The following is a 12081-nucleotide window of genomic DNA, read 5'->3' on the forward strand; positions in this document are numbered from 1 at the left end:
CCTCAGGGATGCCCGCTGCCTTCTAGCTGGGTCTGATCTCAGGGCGCCAAGGGCAGATTCCTTGGTTTTATGATTTCCTGGCATTTGGGGGGAAAGTACTGTCCATATCGTAGCGAGAGGCGAAGGAAGAGCTGCAGACACTTTCCTCTCGGGACAATACTACCCGAATTGCTTCCCGAGGAATTGGCAGCAAGAGGCCTGTAGCGCTGCCTGGCCTGCTCTGAGAGCTGTCCCAGCCTGAGGCAAGGCCACCTGGGGTGTGTGGCCAAGGGGAGCCCAGGGCCACTGTGAGGGAGCCTGCCTAGCAACAGACTAGATGGCCATCAACGTAATGGGACAGCCACTGTCCATCAGAGGCACAAAGACCATGTCTCCTCTTTGCAAAAGGCAGAGTGAGAGCTAAGGCTTCTCAAAGCTGCCATAGCCTGAGCAGAAACTGGGCTTCCTGTGGCTTCTGGGGACAGCACTGCTTACCCACCGCTTTTCGTGCCAGCAATGTGCGCGAGGGCAGCTCCCTGTCTCATGAGCACTGACTGTGCTCTTCTACCTCTGCAGTCCATGGTGACTTCAACATCTGAGGCTTGACTTTAGCCTCAGCGATGGTATGCATGCCACAAAAACCAAGAAAAGCTACTAATCGGGACTTCTATTTATTTATTTATTTAGAGCGGGCTTAGCATGTGATTGGAGCCATATACCTAAATCCACCTTTTGGCCAAGCTCCCCATGTAGATCGCAGTGATCAGATGTCCTCAGCACTGTCTCGCCCCATCTCACTCACCCCCTCTCAGTTCCCGTTATTTCCTAAGGTTGGCGAGGGGCAGAAGCATTGCCTATATGCTACAATACCAATAAGGACCTCTTGACCTGCAGCCTTCCACAGCCGTCATTAGAACAAATCCTTGCGTGATGGCATTGCTGCCTAAAGGCCACAAGGACGATTTGGAAGAATGTGGGTTTCAGATTCATGCAAATCTACATAAAAATTTTGGCTCAAACACTTTGAGAATGAAATAAAGTAACATGTATAAAACCCCAGGCGATATGCACCCTTCAAAGCTGTCAGTTCCTTCTCCTGACAAATATTTAAGAATATGCCCTATACCAGTCACCATTCTCGGCTTTTGGAACACAAAGCACAAGACAAACCAGGCCCTGGCCCACAGAGGGTTTCCACTTCAGCCCTGGAAGAACTTGGAAGCCATCTTGACTTTCCGCTGATGAGGAAGGGTGTGAATTGAGGCCCCCAGGGTCCACAGGACATGGAGAGAGACCTCAGTACTGGTATCCCAAGAAACCAGAGGGGCAGTGTTCTTCCCAGCACCCCACGTTGCTTCCCTCAAACAAGTGTCAGTCACTCTTCAGAACAAGCAATAGAGTAACAGCTCAGAGGGAATGAAACATGGACAGTGGGTTTTGATTGGAGGTGGAAGAGAATCAAGATCTGAGAAGCCCAATAGCAGAGTCACAGGACTTTGGTCCAGGGGATCGATTCCAAAATTCATCCCCAAAAAATGTTTGTTTATGCCTATACACAGCACCATGTCAGGCCCGAGGAAGACTAGTTACGTTTGTGAGATGGGTGCCATAGCCAAGTTTACACAGAGTACTCTGAGAATACAGGTGGGAGCAACTAGCTTCATTAGAGAACTGGTCAAAGACTTAAAAAATAGGGAGAGAGGAGGAGTGGGAAGGTTTAATTATTTCTAATTAAGAAAATAAAGGGCAGGGGCACCTGGGTGGCTCAGTGGGTTAGGCCTCTACTTTCGGCTCAGGTCATCATCCCAGGGTCCTGGGATCGAGCCCTGTGGTGGGTTCTCTGCTCAGCGGGGAGCTTGCTTCCCCCCCCCCCCCTCTGCCTTCCTCTCTGCTTGTTTGTGATCTCTCACTCTCTGTCAAATAAATAAATAAAATCTTGAAAAAATAATAAAGGGCACATCCTGAGGCACAAAATGGGTCCTTTTCCCTCCTAGTTTTCCTCATTACCAAGTTAAGCACAAGCAGCTTCCAGTTCCTCTGGTCTTCCGGCACACAAGCCCAGGCAGGCCCTGGACCCCTTGAACTTGCTGCAAGCAAGCCGGCCCACTTCTAAGCTCCCTGAGGCACCTCAGCACAGAGGGCTGTGGCATTCACCCTGAGAAGGTCCAGCCTGTGTTTGTCCTTCGCTCCTGCTCGGGGTGAGTTCTGTCTCTGCAGCTCAGCGTGAGCTCAGCGTGGGCCAGGTCGGCCTGGTCAAACGGGAAGCCCCAGGGCTCTGTGAATGGTCCCCGGGCAGGGACACCCATGGTTGAGTGTGGGGTGGGGTGGCCGGCCGAGGCGTGTGTCAGGGAGGGATCAGGACAGACCAAGATGAGCAAGGGTGCCCCTGGATGCCTGGAGGTAGAAACTGAGATGGAGATGAGGTTTTGCGGGGAAAGGCAGGGATGAGAATGCTGTGACACACCCAGGAAAGTGAAACCCAAAAGGAGCAAGAGTTGTATGCGACCCGGGAGGCAGCCTGGCTACCCTGACCCCTCCTGCTTCTTTGAGTCCCCACCCTGGGTCTCCTCATGGTTGTCTAATTGTCTCATGATGATAACTGAAAGCACGTCGAGAGCCAGACGTTTGTTTCCCGAGGCCTTTCTTCGCCCATCCACCTTTCTCTGCCCAGGGCTGGGCACGGAGGAAGCTGCCACCGATGTCAGCTGACTGGGAGACAGAAGGGCAGGGGGAATATTCAGCACTGGGGCCAGGAAAAGGGCAGGGGAGGATGGGCTGTGGGGCCAGGAGAAGCAGTGGAAGGATGAGGGGCCTGAGAGGACATGGGCAGAGGGGTCCAGAAAGAGGGGCTTTGTGGAGAGGTGGACCAGCAGAGGTGATGAAGACCAGGGGACAGATGGGATGGGGGGAGGCGATAGCAAAGTGACTTCGGAGGTCACTATGGGGACTGTGCCCAGGGATGGGGAGATCAAGTTGCAGGAGGGGCCTCCGAAAAGATCTCAGAGGAAGTCAAGACCTCTGAGGACTGTGGATGGGTAGGAACCAGAATGAGAAAGGAAAAAAGATAGGCCGGGGCTCAACCACCTCATCTTGATTTGCTCACTGGGCTTGGGCTCATGTGGGGCCCTCATGTGGGCTTTTCTTTACCTTTGCCTGGATCTCCCCACTCACAACACCCAAAGGGGACTTCAGGAACTTATAGGAACTCCTCCTCGGTGACCTGTCCTGAAATTTAGAATCTACACACTTCGGTCCAGTTCTTGCTCTTCTCGGTCTGTCCTGATCCCTCCCTGACACACGCCTTGGCCGGCCACCCCACCCCACACTCAACCATGGGTGCCCCTGCCCGGGGACCATTCACAGAGCCCTGGGGCTTCCCGTTTAACCAGGCCAACCTGGCCCATGCTGAGCTCACGCTGAGCTGCAGAGATAGAACCGGCCCGAGCAGGAGCGAAGGACAGGCACAGGCTGGACCTTCTCAGGGTGAATGCCACAGCCCTCTGTGCTGAGGTGCCTCAGGGAGCTTAGAAGAGGGCTGGCTTGCTTGCAGCAAGTTCAAGGGGTCCAAGGCCTGCCTGGGCTTGTGTGCCGGAAGACCAGAGGAACTGGAAGCTGCTTGTGCTTAACTCGGTAATAAGAGAAACTAGGAGGGGAAAGAACCCCTTTCTAGGCCCTTGGAAATAGAGGAGCCTGTGACATATGCTAGGAAAGAGGCAGAGGAAGGATAAAGGGTCAGCTTGGTGTAATCTCTGTTAGCAGATACAGACACATATGCACCTGTTCTCCAGCAAACAGATCTTGGCTCCCCACTCCTTGCAGAGGTGGTTCCAGAAGAAATAAACAAAGCCTGAACTCCACAAACAGACAATGCCTGGCATCCCCAGAGGGGCTCGTACAGGAGGGAACAAAGGTGACTCGGCCTTGGACTTCAACCATCACTTGAACACAGCTGAGCCAGCCAGAGACTTGTATTATGGTAAAAGCTGAGGGAATTAGCATCTATCAAGCACCTGCAATGACCTGAGCAGTCCTCCGAGGTCTTACTTAATATTTTCACATCAGCCACATGAGGTAAGTACTCTCTTACAGCTCTGAAAACTGAGGCTCAGAAAAGTTGAAGTCCTTGTCCAAGCTGCAAGTCTTTACAGCAAGAGTCTAGCTTCAACTGTAAGGGCCTACTTAGCCAGAGCAAGCCATTTTGTTGTTTATGCAGTAAACTTAGATTGAACCTGCCCCTTCCCCCGAACAGGAAAACGCTTAGAAACAGAACTGGAGAAATACGGCCAAATAGCCCCAATAACGGAGCACAGATACCAGGACATGTCAGGCTGGGCAAAAATAACGGAGCCCAGATACAAGGATGTGTCCGGCCAGGTGGAAACGTCCAATCAGTGAAAGCACACGTATTACCTCCCTACCCGCCAAGGATGTGTTCGGCCAGGTGGAGATGTCCAATCAAAGCGTACGTATTACCTGCCAGGGAGTGTGAGCCCCCACCTTTTGGGTGCCAGACAAAGGCGCCAATTCTAGCCAAGGTCATAGGCTGAATTAGATGACTATCATGGGGTAGAATGTAATTCAATTGGCCACCTGTGTGTGGCCAGGCTCAACCACATGGCCTTTACTCTATAAAAGTTAGTCTGTGAGGCTGGGAGGGGTCGCCTCCTTGCAAGAGACAGCCCTGGCCGGTCAGTTTGATTCTCGATGCTTGGCGAGAAATAAAGCCCTGCTTAACTTTCGCTTTGTATCAGTCTCATCCTTTTGTCTACGGACCCTTTCACAACGTGTGACTCCAGAGCATGGGTTCTTTGCCAAGCACCCTCCTGCCTCTGCTGCTTGGTTTTGGAGGAAAAGGGTTGTTTGGTTTTGGTTTGGGAGGATCTTGGGGTTGGCAATTGGGCAGGATGGCGAAAAGTGTTCCCAAGGTCATTCAACCCAAGGGTGCCCTGGCCAAATTCAGACTTGCTCTTCCCTCAACTTGACCACACTCCCTTCTGTGGCTTTGCTCCAGCTATTCTGTTTCCTGAGGTGCCACCCCCTCCCAACCCCAGTCCCATTTCTACTTGCCAGAATTGTTCTCACAAGACCCATCTCAATGTCCTAGAAGCTTTTGCCTCCTTCCATTGCTCCTGTACCCTTTCTGGGGAACCTCTGACATTCGCTTGGCTCTTGACTAGTATGGGAGCCATAGATGTCCTCCTCACCTTATCCCTTTGTTAAGGTTGATAAGCCCCCCAGGTCAGAGGTTAGGCCTTGGACCTTCCCCCTTACACACACAAGCGAGCGCACGCACACACACACACACTCCCCACATTCACAGATACTTTAAATTCTGCAGACAGAAGAGCACAGTGCCTGTAGTATCCATACTACCCAGAGCGTGGCCGGGCTCCCAAGCCCAATGGGAGCTCCTGGAAAGGGTCCCACTTCCCTACCAGAGTCCGACGGGCTGGGTCAGCTTATGTGCCCAGGTCTGTGTTATGTCCGAGTTTTTGCGTCCGAGAGACCACCAAGGAGCCAAGCACCAATGCAATCACACGAGGGTTTATTTGACAAGCTTAAGCCTGGGCCCAAGTATACCCGACACAGTGAGGTGGGGACTTGGACCCTGAGCCAGATTACAGTCAGAGTTTTTAAAAGCAGAGTAGGGGTGGACTCGGCGGTGGGTGAGGACAAAGTGGGTGTTCAGAAGGGCTATCAGGGTAAAGAAGACTGTCAGGATTTTGAAGGCTGTTTTTCCCTTTAATGAGGCACTAGCATGAAGACAATTGGTAGTTTCCTGGTGGAATGTCACATTCTTGCTATCAAGCATCCTTGTTAGTGAGATTTGGGTTTAGAAGAAATTCAACTTTATTTATTTTTCCTTCTACCTCAGCCTCCTTCAGTTTTATTTATGGAGGGGAAGGTGACATTAGGGCTTAAGGAACTGAGTTGTCTCTGGAAATTGGGCTAGACTTGAGGTGGGTACAGCCTTGTTTTTCTTGGCCTCCCCAGTCTGACCCTCCCCAGACTGCCGCTTTCAGCTATTCCTCAGTCCTTAGTCTCAGTCCGTCTCACCACATACATCTCAGCCTCCATGACGCTTCCTCAGGGGCTTGGGCCCAGGAGAAGACTGACCAGTAAGGCTGCCAGCTGGGTGACCCCTCCCCCCCACCTCTGCAGGGGGCAGGGGGTGAGGCTAGCCAACCCAAGGCAGGTTCCCTGAACCTCAATGACAGGCCCTCCCTGCCCCACCTTTCTCCTCTGAGCTCAAACCTGAGTCATGAATGGAGGCACAGGGGGACCAGCACACAGTTCCGTTCCTGTCAGCACTTCCGGTGTACTCCTTCCTTACTCGGAATTTTGAGTTTCCACAGCACTCCCTGTCCATTTCCTCCCCCAGCACTCAGCCCTGCCCATGAGGCCTGGAGTGCAGCCACCCCTGACCACCCCTCCCTACCTTGCTCCAAGCTCCCTGCCCTGGGATCTGAGAGTCTTGGCTCCCCTCCTAATCCCTGCCCCAGCCCAGTGGGGGTGCAGTGCGCATGCTCTGACCTTAACTGCTCACCATTCATTCCTTCACTCATCCATTCTTCCCCAGGACTCTTACCACCCCTGCCAGCTCCGTGTCAATCTTTTCTTTAATTTTCCTTGGGGCACTTATGACTGGCTAAAATCACCTTTTGTATGTATTTGTTTCTACAGGGTGTGTCTCCTCAACTCAAGTATATGCACAATGACAGTAGGGGCTGTTCTGGGGCTCACTGATTGTTGCCTGATGACTGGCTAAATTGTGTAAATGTTTGTTGAGCAACCACTGTGGCTCAGTGGTGAGGCTAGGTGAGGGGCTGAGGGAACTGAGGTGGTCAAATGAACCTCCTTGGGTAGTTCACAGTGAGAGTGGAAATGGGGATGCTGTACCCCACAGAATGGGCTAGAATGCAGGCCCCACAGGCCCCACTACTGGCGCAGCACAGAGGAGGTGTGGAGCCAGCCTCCAGTCGACAGCCCCAGCTCTAAGCTCACTACCCTGGGAAATCTCCCCCTTCCCCCAGAGGGCAGCTCCTCCCCCACCCATAGGACACACCCAGCACGGCAGGATACCCCTCTCTGTAAGGGCATGACCATAACCTTACACTTGCGTGTACAGTTATTTGGCTGCCTCTTTACACTATTTCCCTCATCCAGAAAGTTCTATTGGACAAGCCTACTCCATGAGGGCAGGGGCTCCATAAGGGCAGGGGCTGTATCTGTGTTTTCCTCACTACAATGGCTCCCATGCCTGTCACTGTGTCCAGCACAGAGGACACCTAGTTGCTATCTGTTGAATGAATGAAGGGGACAGAGAAGGGGTCAGGGCTGGGTCTACCCACAAGGAAGTAGTGCCTCCTTTCCGGGACTAGTTGTTTGTCCCCCATATTCATCTACCAACCAGAGCATCTACCCCTTTCTGCTCCAGACACCCACATTCTCACCTTGTTCCAAGGCTTCTGTTTTTCACAGGGGCACAGAGCCTGAGGGTACTGCCTCCTGGCACTTCTCACATTTCATATGCCCTGAACCCAAAGCACCCCTGGAGTTGTTCAGGGGTGTTTGCCACTCAGGCTCTGCCAGGCAGTGAGCTTCTTGGCCACATTCCCACCTCTACCAGTGCTCTTGATGTGGGCAGGCTGGGTCCAAAGACCTAGAGGGGGTGCCACAGGACCAGCCAAGAGGATCCTTGGCTTCACATAGGATAGAATTCAAACTCAAGCCAGGAGGAGGTGAGAGCAGAGTTTACTGAATAACATAAGTGCTAGAGTGTAGGAGACAGAGGGTCGGGGACACTCAGAAAAGGAGTGAGTTTCTCCATTGCTGGGGGCTAGGGGGTTTATTCTGGAAAGGGGTCCAGCGCACATATTCCTCCAGGCATCTGGAGTAGGGCCCGATCCAAGCCAGGTGTCAGTGTTATTCCGTAAATCACTGAAGTTAAGGGGTATGGACACCGATGCCGGCCACAATTTGTTCAAAGCGAACGTCCTGGAACATGTTCAGGATCTCTAGATGCTATCAGGTGTATGGGGGCCTGGGATGAGACGCAGAGAATGATTCACTTTCTTGCCTTCCTCTTAGAGCGGGAGCAAAGGAGGACTTCTTATATTCAGACGCAAGGGGAAATACAGAGCATGTGTGAATGAGGCCTACCAGAGAAACAGCAGAAGTGGAGCCTTTCTAAGAAACTGGAGTCCCTTCAGCTTCTGTACCTTACTCTGAGCAATTGTAAGGCAATGCTGTCAAGATCACCACTCGCTCCGTGCAGTGCCTGGTCCCATAACAGAGTCTCCACTTCTGGCTCAGGGAGTTTTTCCAGCTTCTCAGTCCCATTTCCTGGATGCTCTTCCTGCATCTCTTCCCCCAGAAATGCTGGCATGAGTCAGCACCCACTGTGCCCTGGGTGAAATACCATGCACTGTTGTGGGAACTTTCCCTTTGGGGTCCTCCTGTCTTTTGAATCTGTCCTCCCCATATCATCATCGAGCCCGTTCCTTCCTTTTCCCTATTCAGGAAGTGTGCTGTGGGCATATGGTGGCATCACGGCCATCGAGGGATTTTCCCAGCCTGGCAGAAGAAACTGGGGAGCAGGGAGAAGAGAAAAAATCCAAGCACTCAGACCAAACACCCAAGGAATTCCAGGAGCTGGGGGGATGGGTGATATAGAGGATCTTCTTGGACTTTGAGTCATTCTGGTCCCCTGGTCCACCCAAGGATCAGAACCTTTCAGAACTCTGGGGTGGGTCCTTCAATGTCCTTGACCACATTGTCAAAAAGCAGTTAAACAACACATGCTTGATGACCTCCCATGATGGTAAGCTCACAACTCACTCATTCCATCTTTATTTTTTTTTTAAGATTTTATTTATTTATTTGAGAGAGAGATAGTGAGAGAGAACATGAGTGAGGAGAAGGTCAGAGGGAGAAGCAGACTTCCCATGGAGCTGGGAGCCTGATGTGGGACTCGATCCTGGGACTCCAGGATCATGACCTGAGCCGAAGGCAGTCGTCCAACCAACTGAGCCACCCAGGCGCCCCTCATTCCATCTTTAGACAGCTTTAATTATTAGAAAGTCTTACCTCATAGTGGGTCTATATCCACTCACTGGCCGCACTCCTCACATTGCTCTCTACTCCCTGTATTTCTAGAAGACAATAGCCCCCTTCCCCATACTTGTGGCTGGGGAGTTTAAAGTAGGAGGATCAAAGCTGTATACTTTCAGTGTATATGTTGCTCTTCATTGACAAGTTTTACAGAAAGAAAAAGGAAACATTAGGAGTGTTTTTTTCTTTAATATTTTATTTATTTATTCAACAGAGATTTATTTTTTATTTATTAAAAAATAAATTTTATTTATTTATTCAGTTCCCTGCTGAACAGAGAGCCTGATGTGAGGCTTGATCCCAGGATCCTGGGATCATGACCTGAGCTGAAGGCAGAGGCTTAACCCATTGAGCCACCCAGGTGCCATGAAACATTAGGAGTTTTAAGAAAAGAAACACTAAACTATTATATATCACTAGATCTAGAACAAACTCCCTTTGACCTCAGTCTGGGTCAGTGCCCCTTCTCCATGGGCCCCTGCCCTGCTCCAGCTTACATGCTGACATGTCTGTCTCACCCATGAGACTGTTCTGTCCAATACTAGCTACTAGCCCCATGTAGCTGTTCAAATGTAAATAAATTAAAATTAGATTAGATTAGATTCATTGCACTGGGCACATTTAAGGTGCTCAAAAGCCACACAAGGCCAGTGGTGACTACAGTGGATGGCACAGACATTGAACATTTCCACACTGCAGAAAGTTCTAGTCTAGCATAGCACTGCATTAAGTCTAGCTCCAGGAAGAAAGAGACCAAGTCTTTCTGGTCCTGCTCTGTATCCCTGGCACCCAGAACACTCTCAAACCCAGCTCTGGTACTAAACAAATATCAACATATTTCATATGCTGCCACACTCTGCACAAGGCCCAGCACTGGTGATGGGACCCACCTCCCCCTTACTCTCCCCACCTTCAGATCATGGCTTCTAGCCAAGTTTGACTGGGACTGTGACCCAGGGCTCATGGTCTCCTTGCTCCCTCTAAACCATCTCTGGTCCATGACTGGCTCAGGGTTCTTGGAACATTGTGAATGTGTGTGTGTGTGTGTGTGTGTGTGTGTGTGTGTGTGTGTGTGTGTTGGGGAGTGGTTGCAGAGAGATAACTGGCAGGGGAACGGGTGGTCAGCATGAAGGGAACAAGGGTTCCAGGCCTCAAGAAGCTCAAATTTGAGCCTCTAGAAATTGCTGCTCCCACCTATGTGGTAGGCAGCCACCCAGACTTTGGTTCAAATTCTGGTTGTGTTTCCTCCCTGCTGTATGACCTTGGGAAGCCACTTAACTTCTGTGAAGCCACTATATGCATTGTTTCCTCATTTTAAATATGGATAAAAATAACAACTTGATATAGGTAGTAAGTACATTAAAGAAGATGTGTGGGGGCGCCTGGGTGGCTCAGTGGGTTAAAGCCTCTGCCTTTGGCTCAGGTCATGATCCCAGGGTCCTGGAATCGAGCCCCGCATCGGGCTCTCTGCTCTGCAGGGAGCCTGCTTCCTCGGCTCTCTCTGTCTGCCTCTCTGCCTACTTGTGATCTCTGTCTGTCAAATAAAAAAATAAAATATTTTTAAAAAAAAAGATGTGTGGGGTTCTGTTGGTACTCAATTATTGCTTGTTCCTTTGTCCACATAGAGGGCAGTAAGAGCTTTTCCTTAAACATCATTCAGATCACAGCCCTCAGACACCTGTGTGGTTCCCACTTCTCCCACACAGGAGACCAAATATAACTCCTGATAGCACCCTTTGCCTTAAAGCAAGACACTTGTCATTCATTCCATTGTTCTTACCTACAAAGTTACCTGGTATCTGCCAGCCAGCCAGGTCTGTTCTCTCCCCCACCTGCCAGCCAGCCAGGTCTGTTCTCTCCCCCACCTCCGTGTCCCAGTACATACCTGAAATGCCCTTCCCGCCCTCTCTTTTCTAAACTGGGCCCTATCTTCCCAGATGCAGATTCTTTCCTGAGATTCACTTCCTCTCTTAGGCCTACTTGATTCTACCTTTTCAGTTTCAAGATTGCTAATCACTAAAAATCATTTCATGCCTACTTTGGCCTTCAACCAGCCCCTTTGCCCCTCCCTTAGTGATTAAGATATAATCTGTTTTCCCAGGTATCTGGTTGTATATGTGAGTGTGTATAGAGCAGGAAGCAATAGCAGGTAGTGACCAAAACAAAACAAAACAAAGAAAGGAAGGAAGGAAGGAAGAAAAAAAAGAAGTTGGTGAGGTGGGAGAACTGGACCAGACCAGACGGAGGTCCCATTTGGCCACTTACTACATGGATGGCCCTTAGCAAGTTACTTAAATTTTCCAAGCCTCAATGTCCTGTATATTTTTCATGAAGATGAGAAACAATAATACTATCACTACCATTACTATTTATTGAGCCCTTACTTGGTATAGGCACTGTTCTCAACTAAGCACTTCACAAAGATTCTTTCATTTAATCCCCACTTCAACTCTCCCAGGTAGGTAATACTTCTTCTATGTTACTGTTGAAGAAACTGAGACACAAAGGAAACAACACCGAGGTTAAGTCCCTTTCCGCAGATCTCACAGCTATTAAGTGGCAAAACCAGGATCTGCGTCCAGGTGCTCAAGAGTCCATATTCACACATACTCTGTTTACTGTCTCCACAGATAATCCTATGTGCACACAAAACTCCCATCACAGTGCCTGACACAAAGATAACCAATAAGTGGTTATCTTTCCTCACTAGGACCACAAGTATACAATGCCAGGAAAAGTGTCTCTTTTCCTCTGTAATTTGTTGCAAGGCCTAGGAAAGACAGACTAGATAGTGGGCACATTTTTTAAAAATATTTTATTTATTTATTTGACAGAGAGTGAGATCACAAGTAGGCAGAGAGACAGGCAGAGAGAGGGGGAAGCAGTCTCCCTGCCGAGCAGAGAGCCCGACTCGGGGCTCAATCCCAGGACTCTGGGATCATGACCTGAGCCGAAGGCAGAGGCTTTAACCCACTGAGCCACCCAGGT

This window comes from Mustela nivalis (assembly GCF_964662115.1).
Source record: "Mustela nivalis genome assembly, chromosome: 6".
In the NCBI taxonomy this organism is placed as follows: Eukaryota; Metazoa; Chordata; class Mammalia; order Carnivora; family Mustelidae; genus Mustela; species Mustela nivalis.